Source organism: Chiloscyllium plagiosum, unplaced genomic scaffold (genome assembly GCF_037043375.1).
Source record: "Chiloscyllium plagiosum isolate Xiang-an unplaced genomic scaffold, Cpla_swu_hap1 HiC_scaffold_7, whole genome shotgun sequence".
Lineage (NCBI taxonomy): Eukaryota > Metazoa > Chordata > Chondrichthyes > Orectolobiformes > Hemiscylliidae > Chiloscyllium > Chiloscyllium plagiosum.
Window position 1 is genome coordinate 37,644,836 of NW_028270145.1, and position 18,778 is coordinate 37,663,613.

At 39.8% G+C, this 18,778-nt stretch overlaps 1 protein-coding gene across 3 annotated transcripts in view; it reads right to left on the reverse strand.

Annotated features, from left to right (window-relative positions):
- Window positions 1-18,778, reverse strand: part of map3k13 (mitogen-activated protein kinase kinase kinase 13) — a 160,438-nt gene that overhangs the window by 131,001 nt on the left and 10,659 nt on the right. Inside the window, exon 1 of one of the 3 annotated variants that reach the window (XM_043693384.2) lies at window positions 7,125-7,252. The exons of 1 other annotated variant lie outside the window; for it this stretch is intronic. The gene's annotated coding sequence lies outside the window, so the exon portion shown is untranslated. Of the gene's footprint in view, window positions 1-7,037; window positions 7,253-18,778 lie in introns of those variants that run through there. One more of the 3 variants, XM_043693388.2, reaches the window with a different exon arrangement.

Genomic DNA, 18,778 nt, shown 5'->3' on the forward strand with positions numbered 1-18,778 from the left:
TAAAGGTAAGTACAGGGCATCGTGTTCCGGATGCAATTGGATTGTTCAAACTACTAGTCTTGAAGCTGAACACATTTTAATTATAATCATAGTTAAAATGAAATAAAAGAAAGAAGAAATTGGGATAACAACTCTGTGGGGAAACTTAACTGCTTATCTACTAAGCAGTAACTGTTCCAATTTAGTAGCAGCTCATAAACACACCCTTGGCAAAGGCAAGATCAGCAAAATAGATTGTCTTAGTGCAATTCTAGCAACAGGAAGTTGACCCCCAGCTTTTGACTGTAACAGAGAGAGGAAAAACAGCTTCCGCATCTAACTTCAAGACCCCAGCAACAACTGCTACTGAAAAGCTAAAACTAAAAATCTTGGCTCTGGGGAAGCTTGATTTCACCCATTCAGGCTGCTTCTATTGTGCCAGCTTTAAAAAAAATACCCCAAGGTCTCACAAACTGTTTACTTTACTGGATTCAAATAGACAGCCTCTGTCTTAAAATCTCTCTTCAAAAAACCCTGGGTGTATGACTGTGCTAATTGACAAGGGGAGGCAAGGCAGGGCAGGATGCTGTGATCATGCAGGTTGGGGCTCAATGAATGAGTACTAAGAATGCAAGTGAGCAGCCTTAAGATGTAGCCAGCTCAGTGGGTAATAATTACCCTACCCAGGGTAATGGTAATTACCTTACATAAGGCAGTAGAAATAATTACTTTATCCAGGATAGTAGTAATATATAAGAAAGTGGCAAAAATTCCCCATCCAAGGCAGCAGTGATAATTACCATACACAAGGCAGTAGTAACAATTACCTCACACATGTTATCAGTAATAATTACTCTTCATAAGACAGTGCTAATATTTACCCCACCCAGGGTAGCAGCAATAATTACTCTACTTGGTTCAGTGGTAATAATTACCCCACCCAGGATGGTGGTTAAATTCACAGTACCTTAGTCAGAAGTAATAATTCCCCTACGTCAGGCGGTAAAACCCTTACCTTACCGAGAACGGAGGTAATAACTCCCCATTATGGGATGTTGGTAGTGAGTACAAGACCTGATCCATAGTCAGGCTAATTTTAAAAATCTGCCATACTAAAATGTTCTTGCACTTAGGAACAATTGTTTTATATTGTATTACATAGTATTCTGACTGGTGTACAAATCAATGCATGAATATATATATATTTATATACATATAATATATGTATGTATATTCACATTTATGTACAGAACGATTAATAATCACTTGAAGTAGGGAAGAGTAACTATTCTGGTACCTACGAAATGGTTAATAGTGTTTGTGGAGCAAGGCTTATTATTACACATGCAGCAGCATTGAATGACAGAGTTATCTCACTGCTTTCGCCACCTTGAGGAGATGGGGAAAAGCACACGTTTATTTCGAACAAAAACAGTGAAGAGAGATAGATTTATTAAAGCATGGGCAATTGTTGTGATCCCAGCTCATGTTATTACTGGACAAGTCAGATCCCACATCTAACTTCATTGATCTTATTTGTCATATCCTCAAGCCAAACTCCTCCAGTACAGTTACAGCATTGGCCTCTGTCCGACGATGTGGAAAATTGCCCAGATATGCACTGTATCTGTGGGTGATACGTTCCAAGACCTTGCCCAAAACCGCGGACAATAGTGAACCCTGTTATTTAAATGGGAAATTTACCTCCTTGGCTGCCCCTTGAAGTTATTTCTGGAATGTTCCATGTAATATTTTCAGGCCACAGTAAACCGCAGGTAACTGAAACCATGAAAACCCAATCTGCGGATTCGGGGGTTCTACTGTATGCAAAAAGCAGGACAAATCCAACCCGGCCAATTACTGCCCCATCAGTCTACCCTTGATCATCCGTGGAAGGTGTCATCAATGCAGCTTTCAAGCAGCACCTGCTCAGCAAATAACCTGCTCAGTGACACCCAGTTCTGCTCCTTCCAGTGCCACTCAGCGCCTGACCTCATTACAGCATTGGTTAAAATTATGTACAAAAGAGCTGAATCCCAGAGGTGAGAGTGGCAGCCCTTGACATCAAGGCCCTCTTTGATCAAGAGCCAGGGTTTTAGTCTTAAATCTCCGTGTGTAAGCTGTTTCTCCCTCTTTCTGTTACACTTAAAATCTCGGGGTTCTCTGCTAGAATTGCATGTGAGACAATCTGTTCTACCGGTTTTGCCTTTGCTAAGATTGTGTTTATGGAATGTTACTATATTGGAACAGTTACTATTTGGTAGTTAAATAGTCTTATCATTCCATTAAGGAGTCCATGCAAAACTGGAACCAATGAAAATCAGGGGAAAGCCATTCGCTGTTTGGAATCATATTTTGCAAACAGGAAGATGGTTTTGATCGTTGGAGGTCAGTCATCTCAGCTCTTGGACATCTCTGCTGGAGGTCCTCTGAGTTGTGTCCTAGGCCCAACCATCTTCAGCTGCCTCATCAATGACCTTCCCTTCATCAGAAGTGGGGATGTATGCTGATGATTGCACAATGTTCATCTCAATTTGTAACTTCTCAGATACTGAAGCAGTCCATGCTCAAATGTAAAAAAGATCTGGACAACATCCAGACTTGGGCTGACAAGTGGTAAGTAACATTCGTGTCACACAAATACCAAGCAATAACATCTCCAATAAAAGGCAATCTAAACACTGCTCCTTGATATTCAATGACATTACCATCACTGAATTCCCCACTATAAACATCATTGGCCAGAAACTGAGCTTGACTCATCACTTATACATGGTGCTGGAAGAGCAAATCAGAGGCCAAGAATACTGGAATGACTAACTCACCTCCAAAGCCTGTCCATCATCTATAAGGCACAGGTCAGGAGTGTGGTGGAACACTTACCTGGATGGGTACAGTTTTATCAACACTCAAGATGGTTGACACCATCCAGGACAAAGCAGCCTGTTTGACTGGCACAATCCACAAACATCCGCTCCCTCCATCACCAATGCTCAGTAGCAGCAGTGTGTACTATCTACATGATTCACTGCAGAAATTCACCTATGATCCTTAGACATCACCTTCCAAACCCATGCCCACTTGCGTCTAAAAGGTTGGGGCAGTAGATACGGGAAACAACATTACCTGCAAGTTCCCCTCCAAGCCAGTCACCTTCCTGACGTGAAAATATATTGCCTTCCTTCAATGTCGTTGTGTCAAAATCCTGGAACTCCCTCCCTGACAGCATTGGGAATGAAGGGCTCCTGATGAAGGGCTTTCCTGCCCTGAAACATCGATTCTCCTGCTCCTCAGATGCTGCCTGACCTACTTTGCAGCGCATGGACTGCAATGGTTCAAGAAGGCAGCTCACAACTACCTTCTTAAGGGCAATTAGGGATGGGCAGTAAATGCTGGACCAGCTAATGACACCCAAGTCGCATGAATAAATGAAAACGTATCATTTAACATGGTGGTCTTTCACTGAAGTACAAACATGCAATTCTGTTTTTAACAATAAAACAGAAGTTTATTATACAAAACAAAAGGTAAAATATAACAACCTGAGTCAATTACATATAGCATAATTTGAAATATTTAAAAAATACACGCTGATATACAATATTCCATTTATTCCAAGAGCAAACCTTTGAAGTATGAAAAGACAAATTCTTTCTTTATCACATTGAGAGGTTTGACTTAAATGCTGCTTTCAACTCCTCATCTTATGAGTTGACTAACCTCTTCACACAACTGAGCTTAGACTTTCTCAGCTTCAAATAACCCCTTAGCATTCTAAACAAACATTTCTGATCTAAAATTACAAATTAAACCCTTGCACTGAAGTAATGTATTGCTAACCTTTCTGAACCAACTCCCTATTTCAGAAGAAATGTTGAAATATCCATCTTCAACCTTAACTTCTGCAAACTGAAAACCAAAATGGTTCTTAGCTGTGAGCAATTTCCCTGAATGGAAAGAAGGTCCCAGTTACTTCTAACTGAAAACCAACTAATGCTTTTCAATGTTTATTCTTCTCAAAAAACTCTTCCAGTGCAAACAAACTTTTATTAGTGCTTCGGGAACGCCACCTCTTTTACTGATTTCAAAAATCATGCCTCCAGAACAACTGGCAAGTTAATCATTAAACCCTCTCATACCAAAACTCACGTGCCAATAGTTCAAAATCCAAACTCTAAAATAAATTATGTGAAAATGTAAATAAATCACATGTTTGTAGCACACAATACAAGAAGCACATATCTCAATAGTTACACATACAGCGTTCAGTTGACAGGTCCTCATTTCCATATAGTCCCTCCATCATTAAATCTTGTGACACTGCGTGCTGTCAGGCTTCCCAATCCCTCCTACACATCATCATTTCTAATCTCAATTTCTACCCCACAATGTAATCGAGGACACATGGTGGACTGGGTAGTGCCTCCATGTCTAGACCAGAAGACCTGAGACACACTCCAGGACTTGAAGGGATGTGCTATAATGCCGATCAGACAGGTCGATATTAATTGGTTAAATCCTTCTGCTTTGCCTGTGACAGGTGGTGAGAGTGAGAGTGTCCCCTGGCCAGATACAGCCATTGAAGCTGCAGCCCAACAGCCCCCTCCATAATAAGAGACTTTGCACACAGGTTTCTGCGATGGGTAAGGGCTCAATCCCTGTTCTGAGGGAATGCTATACACACTAACCCATACTCTGGGCTGATGGGAAACCAGGGTAGGGTTTGTTTATACTCTCTCTCTCACACATCCACCCACACACACACAAAAACACCCGCACACAAACACACCCATACACAAAACACACACACATACCCATACACACATTCATACACACACATCTACCCATACACTTACACACTCTCTCTCTCACACACACACACTCCAATATACACACAGACACACACACAGCCATATATATATATATATATATACATAAACACCCATACACACACTAACACACACACACGAACACACCCATACACACACGCACACACACCCATATACACACTCTCTCTCATACACGAACACACACACAGTCAGACACATACACACGCACACTCACACACCCATACACACACTCTCTCTCACTTACAAACACACACACATACCCATACACACACAAGCACACCCATACACACACTCACATACATACACACATGCACACACAAACACACCCATACACACACACAAATGCACCCACTCACACAGAAACACACCCATACACATGCTCATACACACACACACTCACAACACACATACACTCACACACACATGCACCCATACACACACTCTCGCACACACAGACATATACAAACACAGAAACACAACACATACACAAACACACCCATACACACGCACCCATAGACACACACTCTCACACACACACTAATACAAATGCACCCATACATACACACACCCACACACACCAATACAAATACACCCATACATACACACACCCACATATCCATACACACACATATACACATACAGCACCACTCCCGTATACTCTCTCTCACACTACATGGTCCACTGTCTCTTTCTCACACATTTTCATACAAACAGACATTCTCAGACACACTCACTCCCATATACACACTCTCTTTGAAGTTTCTCTTTCAAACACACTCACAAACGCTCTCCCCCACAACACCCCACCCATAAATACACAGACCCATACACACACCCACAAACACACCCATACACACACACATATGCATACCCATAGACATACTCTTTCTCACTCACACACCAATACACACACACCCATGCAAATACTCCCATTCATACCCACACACCCATACACAAACACCTATACACACACTCACAAAAATACCCACATACACACACCCATAGACACACTCTCTCTCACACACACCCATACAAATACACCCATATATACACACATACAAACGCACCCATACACACACACACACCCATACACACACTCATACACACACACACACACACCCATACACACTCACACACACAGCCTCTTACAAATAACCTCACACACTCACACCCACATATCCTGACATACACCCACAGACACCATTCCCTCACTCACACACCAATACGCAACCTCACACACTCTCTCAAATACTCTCACATACGTGCTCTCTTAATCTCTCATACACAATGCACCCTGTCTCTCTCTGTCACTCTCTCTCACATGGACACTCTGCCTCACACAAACACACACTTTAACACAATCTTTCTCTTGCATAGACATTCTCTCTCACACACATTCTATCTTGCACAGACACTCTCCCTCACACACACACACCTTTTCTCACACTCTCTCTCTCACAAAGACTCTCTTTCTCAATACACACACTTTCTCACATACACACATATCCTCTAATACACTCCCCACACACTTTCTCACACACTTTCTCTCCTCACACACTCTTCCCCATACTCACTCTCTCACATACATAAACTCTCTTACACAAACCCTCTCTCACTCACTCTCTCTCACACACACACACTCTTTCTCTCAATCACAAATATTGATAAGAGTCTTCTGTCTATGGATATAACTGATTGTGAAAAAAGGCAGCAGCAACAATGGCCTCTTACTATCCAGTTTGTTAACAAGAGAGCTCCAGGGAGCAGTCTTGAGCACTTCAGGAATATCTTTAGACAGATTCAAGTATGGACTGTATGTGTGCTGTAAAGCAATGCAGAGAATGGAGACACAGGGTGGTGACCCAGAGCAGTTTGTGTAGTAGTGGGGGAGAGCTAACTGAGGGGCTCAGCAGGTGAAGCAAATCAACAGGAACATCTGAGTACAAGACACAGGGTACATCGGCATTGAATGCGCGCGCACACACACACAGTCTCAACACACACAGTCTCACACACACACACAGTCACACTCATACACAGTCTCACACACACACAGAGTCTCTCACATACACAAACAATACACACACACAAATGTTCACAAACAATAAACGCAGAAAAATACACACACGTACACAGAAATACACAGATGTATACACTAACAAAAATATACAGACATGAATGTCCATATATACAGATAAACACACATACATTTGCCTGGAACCACATAGTTCATGGGGCAGGCACAGGAGGCCAGTAATGACGTTCCCAAATCACATTCGGAGCGATCGACTCTACCTGCAGTCCAGGAGTCAGGAACCGGCCTATTCCGCTGTTGTCACAGTGGCTGTGAAGTCTGCCAAGTGGTTTCGCTGTCTGAGGTGGCACACAACACACAGTAGCATGTGATTCTGCATGGATCCTGCCAAGAAGTTCAGTTCAGCCTACCTACCCTCATTCCCACTGCATTCTAACCACTGCCTATAAGACAAAGGTCAACTGCAGCTCCCACATAGACAGAGAGAGAGAGAGAGAGCAAAGTAAATCATTAACCAGCCGACTGACTGGAGTGGCTGTGGGCTCTATATGCTGGGTAAGTGAGAGTGAGAGGGTGGACGGGCAGCAGTCAGAATTTGAGAAGGGGTGTCTGTCAGAAACAGCCATTGGTCCAGAGAAATATGAACACTATCTCTGCACCCTACACACACACACAGAAAAACACACACACAAAAAAACACACATACACACAGAAAAACACACACACAGAAACACACACGCACAGAAAAATACATACACACACACACAGAAAAACACATACACACACAGAAAGATACATACACAAACACAGAAACACACACAGAAACACACACACAGAGAAAAGCACACACAGAAAAACACAAACATACAGAAAGACACATACACACACACAGAAACACACACACAGAGAAAAACACACACAGAAAAACACACACACACAGAAAGACACATACACAAACACAGAAACACACACAGAAACACACATACAGAAAAACACATACACACACAGAAATACATGCACACACATAAAAACATATACACACACAGAAAAATGCATACACACACATTGAAAAACACATACACACGCACACACACACAAAAACACACACACAGAAAAACATGCACACACAGAAAAACATATACACACACAGAAAAATGCATACACACACAGAAAAACATATGAACACACAGAAAAACATATACACACACAGAAAAATGCATACACACATTGAAAAACACATACACACGCACACACACACAAAAACACACACAGAAAAACATGCACACACAGAAAAACATATACACACAGAAAAATGCATACACACAGACAGAAAAACACATACACAGAAAAACACATATACACACACACAAAAAATGCGCACACACACACAGAAAAACACATATACACAATCACAAACGCACATACAACAAAACACAAACACACACCGATACACATAGGGCACCACTCCTGCATACTGTCTCTCACACACTATACTGTCTCTTTCTCACACACTCTCACACAAACAGACATTCTCAGATACACTCATTCTCATACATATACATTCACTTTGACACAGTTTCACTTTCTAATACACTCACATACACACTCTCTGTCTCACAGGCACTCTCCCTCTCTCTCTCTCTCACGTGCACACACACTATCCTTACATAGACACTAACACACACAGTTTCCTACCAACACAGACTGTCTCTTACACACACTCTCACACACACGCTCTCTCACTTATTCTCTTTTACTCATACATTCTCTCACAAACTCTCATACAAATTCTCTCACACACTCTCTCTCACAAACATTCTCTTCCTCACACACACACACATTCTCTCACACTGACATTCCCTCTCTCTCACACTCAAACAGTACAGAGTATAGTGTGAACTTTACATACTCATGCAGCTTGGGGCACATTGAAAACATTACACACTGACACAACCCACTGTACAGTGTAAACATTACACACTGACACAACATTACACACTGACACAACCCACTGTACAGTGGGAACATTACACACTGACACAACATTACACACTGACACAACCCACTGTACAGTGTGAACATTACAGTCACAGAACCCACAGTACAGAGTGAACATTACACAGTCATACAGCCCAGAGTACAGTGAGAACACTACACACTCACACAACCCACAGTGTACAGTGTGAACATTGCACACTCATGAAGCCCAGACTACAATGTGAGCATTACACACTCACACAGACTGTAGTACAGAGTAAATATTGCACACTCATGCAACCCAGAGTGCAATATGAACATTAGATGCTCATAGAGCCCAGGATACAGTGTGAACATTACACACTCACACAGCCCAGAGTACAGTGTGAACATTACACACTCACACAGCCCAGGATACAGTGTGAACATTACATACTCACACAGCCCAGAGTACAGTGTGAACATTACACACTCACACCACCTAAAATACAGTTTCAACATTACACACTCACATAATGCAGAGTACAATCTGAATAATACACACTTATACAGCCCATAATATAGTGTGAATGTACACATTCACATAGTCAAGAATACAGTGTGAATATTACACATTCACACAAACCAGAAAAACTGCGAACATTAGATGCTCACACAGTCCACAGTACAGTCTAAACAATACACACTCACACAGCCCAGAATACAGTTTGAACATTAGACTATCACAGAGCCCAGAGTACAGTGTGAACATTGCACATTCACAGTCAAGAGAATGGTGTGAACATGACATAAGTAGGTACTCAGAATACAGTATGAACAGTACACACTCATACTACACGCAGTACAGTGTGAATGTTGGACACTCAAATAGCCCAGAGAACAGTGTGACTGTTACCCACACCGGCCAGAGTACAGTGTGAACATTACACACTTGTGTAGTACAAAGTATGGTGTGAGCATTAGACACTCACTCAGCCCAGAGTACCGTGTGAACACTAAACCACTATGTGGTTCAGAGAATAGCATGAACATTAGATTCTCGGCCAAGAGTACAGTGTGAACATTACAGCCCAGAGTACAACATGAACATTACACACACAGCCAACATTACATTGTGAACATTGGATACTCACACAGGCGAGAGTACAGTGTGAACATTACACACTCATGCAGACTACAGTATCATGTGCGAATGTTACACACTCACATGGGCCAGAGCACAGTGTGAATATTAGATACTCACACAGGCCAGAGTACAGTGTGAACATTACGCACTTTTGTATTTCAGAGTATGTTATGAACCTTAGGCACTCAGCCCAGAGTACAGTGTGAATATTATGCATTCATGCAACTCAGAGTACAGTGTAAACATTATGCAGTCATACAGACCAGAGAACAGTGTGAGTATTACTCACTCATGTAGTTCAGAGTTTAGTGTGAATATTATACACTCACATTGTCCAGAGTACGGCATGAACATTAGACACTCAGCCCAGAGTGCAGTGTGAATATTATGCACTTATGTTTTTCAGAGTACGGTGTGATCTGTAGACAAAAAGAGCGAAAGAGTGACACGCACACACACACACACACACACACACAGTACAATGTGAATGTTGTACACTCACACAGGCCAGAGCACAGTGTGAACATTACATACTCATACAGCCCAGAGCACAGTGTGAACATTACATACTCATACAGCCCAGAGTACAGTGTGAACATTAGACACTCAGCCCAGAGTGCAGTGTGAACATTATGCACTCCTGTAGCCAGTGTTCAGTATGAAAAATACACTCACATAACCAACAGTACAGTGTGAACATTGTACACTCACATAGCCCAGAGAACAGCATGACTGTAACACACACAGGCCAGAATGCAATGTTAATATTAGACACTCACAGAGGCCAGAGTACAGTATGAACAATACACACTCACACAAACAACAGTACAGTGTGAACATTGTACATTCACATAACCCAGAGAACAGTTTGACTGTTTAAATACAGGCCAGGGTACACTGTGAACATTACAGGCTTATGTACTCCAGAGTATGGTGTGAGTATTAGAAACTCACTCAGCCCAGAGGACAGTGTGAACATTACACACTCGCAGAGCCCAGAGGACATTGAGAATATTACACAGTCACATGGCCCACAGTGCAGAGTGAGTATTAAACATTCACACAGCACAGAGTACACTGTAATAGTTACACACTCACACAGCCCACAGTACAGTGTCAATATACACACTCATACAGGCCACAGTACAGGGTGAACTGTACACACTCGCATAGCCAAGAATACATTGTGAACATTGCACACTCACACAGACTAGAACACAGTGTGAACATCAGACAATCACACTGCCAAGCATACATTGTAAACATTACATGCTCACAGAGACAAGAATGCAGGGTGAATATCACACACTTATGCAGCTCAGGGTACCATGTCTGAATGTTACATACTCACATATGGCAGTGTACAGCGTGAACATTAGACATTCACTCAGGCCAGATTACAGTGGGTACATGGTACACTCACACAGCCTGTAGTACACTTTGAACATTGCACACTCACAGAGCCAAGAGTACAATGTGAACATTACACATTTACATAGTCCAGAGTGCAATGTATACAGTACACATTTACATAGTCCAGAACACAATGTGAACATTACACATTTACATCGTCCAGAGTACAATGTAAACATTACACATTTACATAGTCCAGAGTGCAATGTGAACATTACACATTTACATAGTCCAGAGAACAATGTAAACATTACACAATTACATAGTCCAGAGTACAATGTAAACATTACACAATTACATAGTCCAGAGTGCAATGTAAACATTACGCATTTACATCGTCCAGAGTACAATATAAACATTACACAATTACATCGTCCAGAGTACAATGTGAACATTACACATTTACATAGTCCAGAGTACAATGTGAACATTACACATTTACATAGTCCAGAGTGCAATCTAAACATTACACATTTACATAGTCCAGAGTACAATGTGAACATTACACATTTACATAGTCCAGAGTACAATGTAAACATTACACATTTACATAGTCCAGAGTACAATGTGAACATTACACATTTTCATAGTCCAGAGTGCAATGTGAACATTACACATTTACATAGTCCAGAGTACAATGTAAACATTACACATTTACATATTCCAGAGTACAATGTGAACATTACACATTTACATAGTCCAGAGTGCAATGTAAACATTACACATTTACATAGTCCAGAGTGCAATGTGAACATTACACATTTACATAGTCCAGAGTACAATGTGAACATTACACATTTACATAGTCCAGAGTAGAATGTGAACATTACACATTTACATAGTCCAGAGTGCAATGTAAACATTACACAATTACATAGTCCAGAGTACAATGTGAACATTACGCATTTACATCGTCCAGAGTGCAATGTAAACATGACACATTTACATAGTCCAGAGTACAATGTAAACATTACACATTTACATAGTCCAGAGTACAATGTGAACATTACACATTTACGTAGTCCAGAGTGCAATGTAAACATTACACATTTACATAATCCTGAGTGCAATGTGAACATTACGCATTTACATCGTCCAGAGTACAATGTAAACATTACACATTTACATAGTCCAGAGTACAATGTGAACATTACACATTTATATAGTCCAGAGTACAATGTGAACATTACACATTTACATAGTCCAGAGTACAATGTGAACATTACACACTTACATAGTCCAGAGTACAATGTGAACATTACACATTTACATAGTCCAGAGTACAATGTGAACATTACGCATTTACATCGTCCAGAGTACAATGTAAACATTACACATTTACATAGTCCAGAGTACAATGTGAACATTACACATTTATATAGTCCAGAGTACAATGTGAACATTCCACATTTACATAGTCCAGAGTACAATGTGAACATTACACATTTACATAGTCCAGAGTACAATGTGAACATTACACATTTACATAGTCCAGAGTACAAAGTAAACATTACACATTTACATAGTCCAGAGTACAATGTGAATATTACACATTTACATAGTCCAGAGTACAATGTGAACATTACACATTTACATAGTCCAGAGTACAATGTGAACATTACACATTTACATAGTCCAGAGTACAATGTGAACATTACGCATTTACATCGTCCAGAGTACAATGTAAACATTACACATTTACATAGTCCAGAGTACAATGTGAACATTACACATTTATATAGTCCAGAGTACAATGTGAACATTACACATTTACATAGTCCAGAGTACAATGTGAACATTACACATTTACATAGTCCAGAGTACAATGTGAACATTACACATTTACATAGTCCAGCGTACAATGTAAACATTACACATTTACATAGTCCAGAGTACAATGTGACCATTACACATTTACATAGACCAGAGTACAATGTAAACATTACACATTTACATAGTCCAGAGTACAATGTGAACATTACACATTTACATAGTCCAGAGTACAATGTAAACATTACACATTTACATAGTCCAGAGTACAATGTGAACATTACGCATTTACATCGTCCAGAGTACAATGTAAACATTACACATTTACATAGTCCAGAGTACAATGTGAACATTACGCATTTACATAGTCCAGATTACAATGTGAACATTACACAATTACATAATCCAGAGTGCAATGTGAACATTAAACATTTACATAGTCCAGAGTGCAATGTGAACATTACACATTTGCATAGTCCAGAGTACAATGTGAACATTACACATTTACATAGTCCAGAGTACAATGTAAACATTACACATTTACATAGTCCTGAGTGCAATGTAAACATTACACAATTACATAGTCCAGAGTACAATGTGAACATTACACATTTACATAGTCCAGAGTACAATGTAAACATTACACATTTACATAGTCCAGAGTACAATGTGAACATTACACATTTACATAGTCCAGAGTACAATGTATACAGTACACATTTACATAGTCCAGAGTACAATGTGAACATTACACATTTACATAGTCCAGAGTACAATGTGAACATTACACATTTACATAGTCCAGAGTACAATGTAAACATTACACAATTACATGGTCCAGAGTACAATGTGAACATTACACATTTACATAGTCCAGAGTACAATGTAAACATTCCACATTTACATAGTCCAGAGTGCAATGTAAACATTACACATTTACATAGTCCAGAGTACAATGTAAACATTACACATTTACATAGTCAAGAGTACAATGTGAACATTACACATTTACATAGTCCAGAGTGCAATGTAAACATTACACATTTACATAGTCCAGAGTAAAATGTGAACATTACACATTTACATAGTCCAGAGTACAATGTGAACATTACACATTTACATAGTCCAGAGTGCAATGTAAACATTACACATTTACATAGTCCAGAGTACAATGTGAACATTACACATTTACATAGTCCAGAGTGCAATGTAAACATTCCACATTTACATAGTCCAGAGTACAATGTAAACATTACACATTTACATAGTCCAGAGTACAATGTAAACATTACACATTTACATAGTCCAGAGTACAATGTGACCATTACACATTTACATAGTCCAGAGTACAATGTGAACATTACACATTTACATAGTCCAGAGTACAATGTGAACATTACACATTTACATAGTCCAGAGTGCAATGTAAACATTACGCATTTACATCGTCCAGAGTACAATGTAAACATTACACATTTACATAATCCGGAGTACAATGTGAACATTACACATTTACATAGTCCAGAGTACAATGTAAACATTACACATTTACATAGTCCAGAGTACAATGTGAACATTACACATTTACATAGTCCAGAGTGCAATGTAAACATTTCACAATTACATAGTCCAGAGTACAATGTGAACATTACGCATTTACATCGTCCAGAGTGCAATGTAAACATGACACATTTACATAGTCCAGAGTACAATGTAAACATTACACATTTACATAGTCCTGAGTACAATGTAAACATGACACATTTACATAGTCCAGAGTACAATGTGAACATTACACATTTACATAATCCAGTGTACAATGTAAACATTACACATTTACATAGTCCAGAGTGCAATGTAAACATTACACAATTACATAGTCCAGAGTGCAATGTAAACATTACACATTTACATAGTCCAGAATACAATGTAAACATTACACATTTACATAATCCAGAGTACAACGTGAACATTACACATTTACATAGTCCAGAGTGCAATGTAAACATTACACATTTACATAGTCCAGAGTACAATGTAAACATTACACATTTACATAGTCCAGAGTTCAACGTGAACATTACACATTTACATAGTCCAGAGTGCAATGTAAACATTACACATTTATATAGTCCAGAGTGCAATGTAAACATTACACATTTACATAGTCCAGAGTACAATGTGAACATTACACATTTACATAGTCCAGAGTGCAATGTGAACATTACACATTTACATAGTCCAGAATACAATGTAAACATTACACATTTACATAGTCCAGAGTACAATGTAAACATTACACATTTACATAGTCCAGAGTACAATGTAAACATTACACATTTACATAGTCCAGAGTACAATGTGAACATTACACATTTACATAGTCCAGAGTACAATGTGAACATTACACATTTACATAGTCCAGAGTACAATGTGAACATTACACATTTACATAGTCCAGAGTGCAATGTGAACATTACACATTTACATAGTCCAGAGTACAATGTGAACATTACACATTTACATAGTCCAGAGTACAATGTGAACATTACACATTTACATAGTCCAGAGTACAATGTGAACATTACACATTTACATAGTCCAGAGTACAATGTAAACATTACACATTTACATAGTCCAGAGTACAACGTGAACATTACACATTTACATAGTCCAGAGTGCAATGTAAACATTACACATTTATATAGTCCAGAGTGCAATGTGAACATTACACATTTACATAGTCCGGAGTGCAATGTGAACATTACACATTTACATAGTCCAGAGTACAATGTGAACATTATACATTTACATAGTCCAGAGTACAATGTGAACATTACACATTTACATAGTCCGGAGTGCAATGTGAACATTACACATGTACATAGTCCAGAGTACAATGTGAACATTACACATTTACATAGTCCTGAGTACAATGTGAACATTACACATTTACATAGTCCAGAGTACAATGTGAACATTACACATTTACATAGTCCAGAGTGCAATGTGAACATTACACATTTACATAGTCCAGAATACAATGTAAACATTACACATTTACATAGTCCAGAGTACAATGTAAACATTACACATTTACATAGTCCAGAGTACAATGTGAACATTACACATTTACATAGTCCAGAGTACAATGTGAACATTACACATTTACATAGTCCAGAGTACAATGTGAACATTACACATTTACATAGTCCAGAGTGCAATGTGAACATTACACATTTACATAGTCCAGAGTACAATGTGAACATTACACATTTACATAGTCCAGAGTACAATGTGAACATTACACATTTACATAGTCCAGAGTGCAATGTGAACATTACACATGTACATAGTCCAGAGTACAATGTGAACATTACACATTTACATAATCCAGAGTACAATGTAAGCATTACACATTTACATAGTCCAGAGTACAACGTGAACATTACACATTTACATAGTCCAGAGTGCAATGTAAACATTACACATTTACATAGTCCAGAGTGCAATGTGAACATTACACATTTACATAGTCCAGAGTACAATGTGAACATTATGCATTTACATAGTCCGGAGTGCAATGTGAACATTACACATGTACATAGTCCAGAGTACAATGTGAACATTACACATTTACATAGTCCTGAGTACAATGTAAACATTACACATTTACATAGTCCAGAGTACAATGTGAACATTACACATTTACATAGTCCAGAGTACAATGTGAACATTACACATTTACATAGTCCAGAGTGCAATGTAAACATTACACATTTACATAGTCCTGAGTACAATGTGAACATTACACATTTACATAGTCCAGAGTACAATGTGAACATTACACATTTACATAGTCCAGAGTACAATGTGAACATTACACATTTACATAGTCCAGAGTGCAATGTAAACATTACACATTTACATAGTCCTGAGTACAATGTGAACATTACACATTTACATAGTCCAGAGTACAATGTGAACATTACACATTTACATAATCCAGAGTACAATGTGAACATTACACATTTACATAGTCCAGAGTACAATGTGAACATTACACATTTACATAGTCCAGAGTACAATGTGAACATTAGATGCTCACACAATGCAGAACTGTGATTGTTATACACTCATGCAGCCCAGACAACAGTATAAACATTACACACTCAGTACAGCGTGAATATTACACATTCACACAGCCCACAGCACAGCATCATTCGGCTGGATTGTTGGTTTACAGAGCAGTGTGATGCCAAGAGGATGGGCTCAATTCCCATCAGCGGTTTGAAGATACCATGAAGGACTCCCCTTCTCAAGCTCTTTCCTCACTTGAGGTTTGGTAGCCCTCAGGTTAAATCACCATCAGTTGCTTCTCTATAATGAGAGCAGCCCTTATGGTCTGGTAAGACTTGGGCGACACTCAACCAACTCAACAGTATCAACATACGCACTCATACAGCCCACAGTATAGGGTGAACATTACACACTAGCATAGCCTAAAGTACATGGACATGAACATGGCATGCTCACACTGGCCAGAGTACAGTGTGAAGGTTCAACACTCACACAGCCCAGACTACAATGTGAATGTTACACCCTCACACAGCCCAGACTACAATGTGAATGTTACATGCTCACACAGCCCAGAACACAATGTGAATGTTACACGCTCACACAGCCCAGACTACAATGTGAATGTTACACGCTCACGCAGCCCAGATTACAATGTGAATGTTACACGCTCACACAGCCCAGAACACAATGTGAATGTTACACGCTCACACAGCCCAGACTACAATGTGAATGTTACACGCTCACGCAGCCCAGACTACAATGTGAATGTTACATGCTCACACAGCCCAGAACACAATGTGAATGTTACACGCTCACACAGCCCAGACTACAATGTGAATGTTACACGCTCACACAGCCCAGACTACAATGTGAATGTTACACGCTCACACAGCCCAGAACACAATGTGAAAGTTACACGCTCACACAGCCCAGACTACAATGTGAATGTTACACGCTCACACAGCCCAGAACACAATGTGAATGTTGCACGCTCACACAGCCTAGAACACAATGTGGATGTTACACGCTCACACAGCCCAGAACACAAAATGAACATTAGACACATGTTCAGCTCAGAGTATAGTTTGAACATTGCACATTCACATAGAACACAGAACATAGAAAAGGACAGCACAGAACAGGTCCTTTGGCCTTCGATGTTGTGCCGAGGTTTAATCCCAATGTACAATAAAATAACTTAACTTACACACTCCTCAACTCACTGCTATTCATGTGCATGTCCAGCAGTCGCTTAAATGTCCCTGATGACTCTGCTTCCACCACCACCGCTGGCAACGCATTCCATGCATTCACAGCTCACTGCGTAAAGCACCTACCTCTGACATACCCTCTATACCTATGACCCCTCATGCCAGTCAATCCTGCCCTGGGGAAAAATCTCTGGCTATCCACTCTATCTATGCCTCTCATTACGTTGTACACCTTGATCAGGTCTCCTCTCTTCCTCCTTCTCTCCAGGGAGAAAAGTCCGAGCTTAGTCAACCTTTCTTCATAAAGCAAGCCCTCCAGACCAGGCAGCATCCTGCT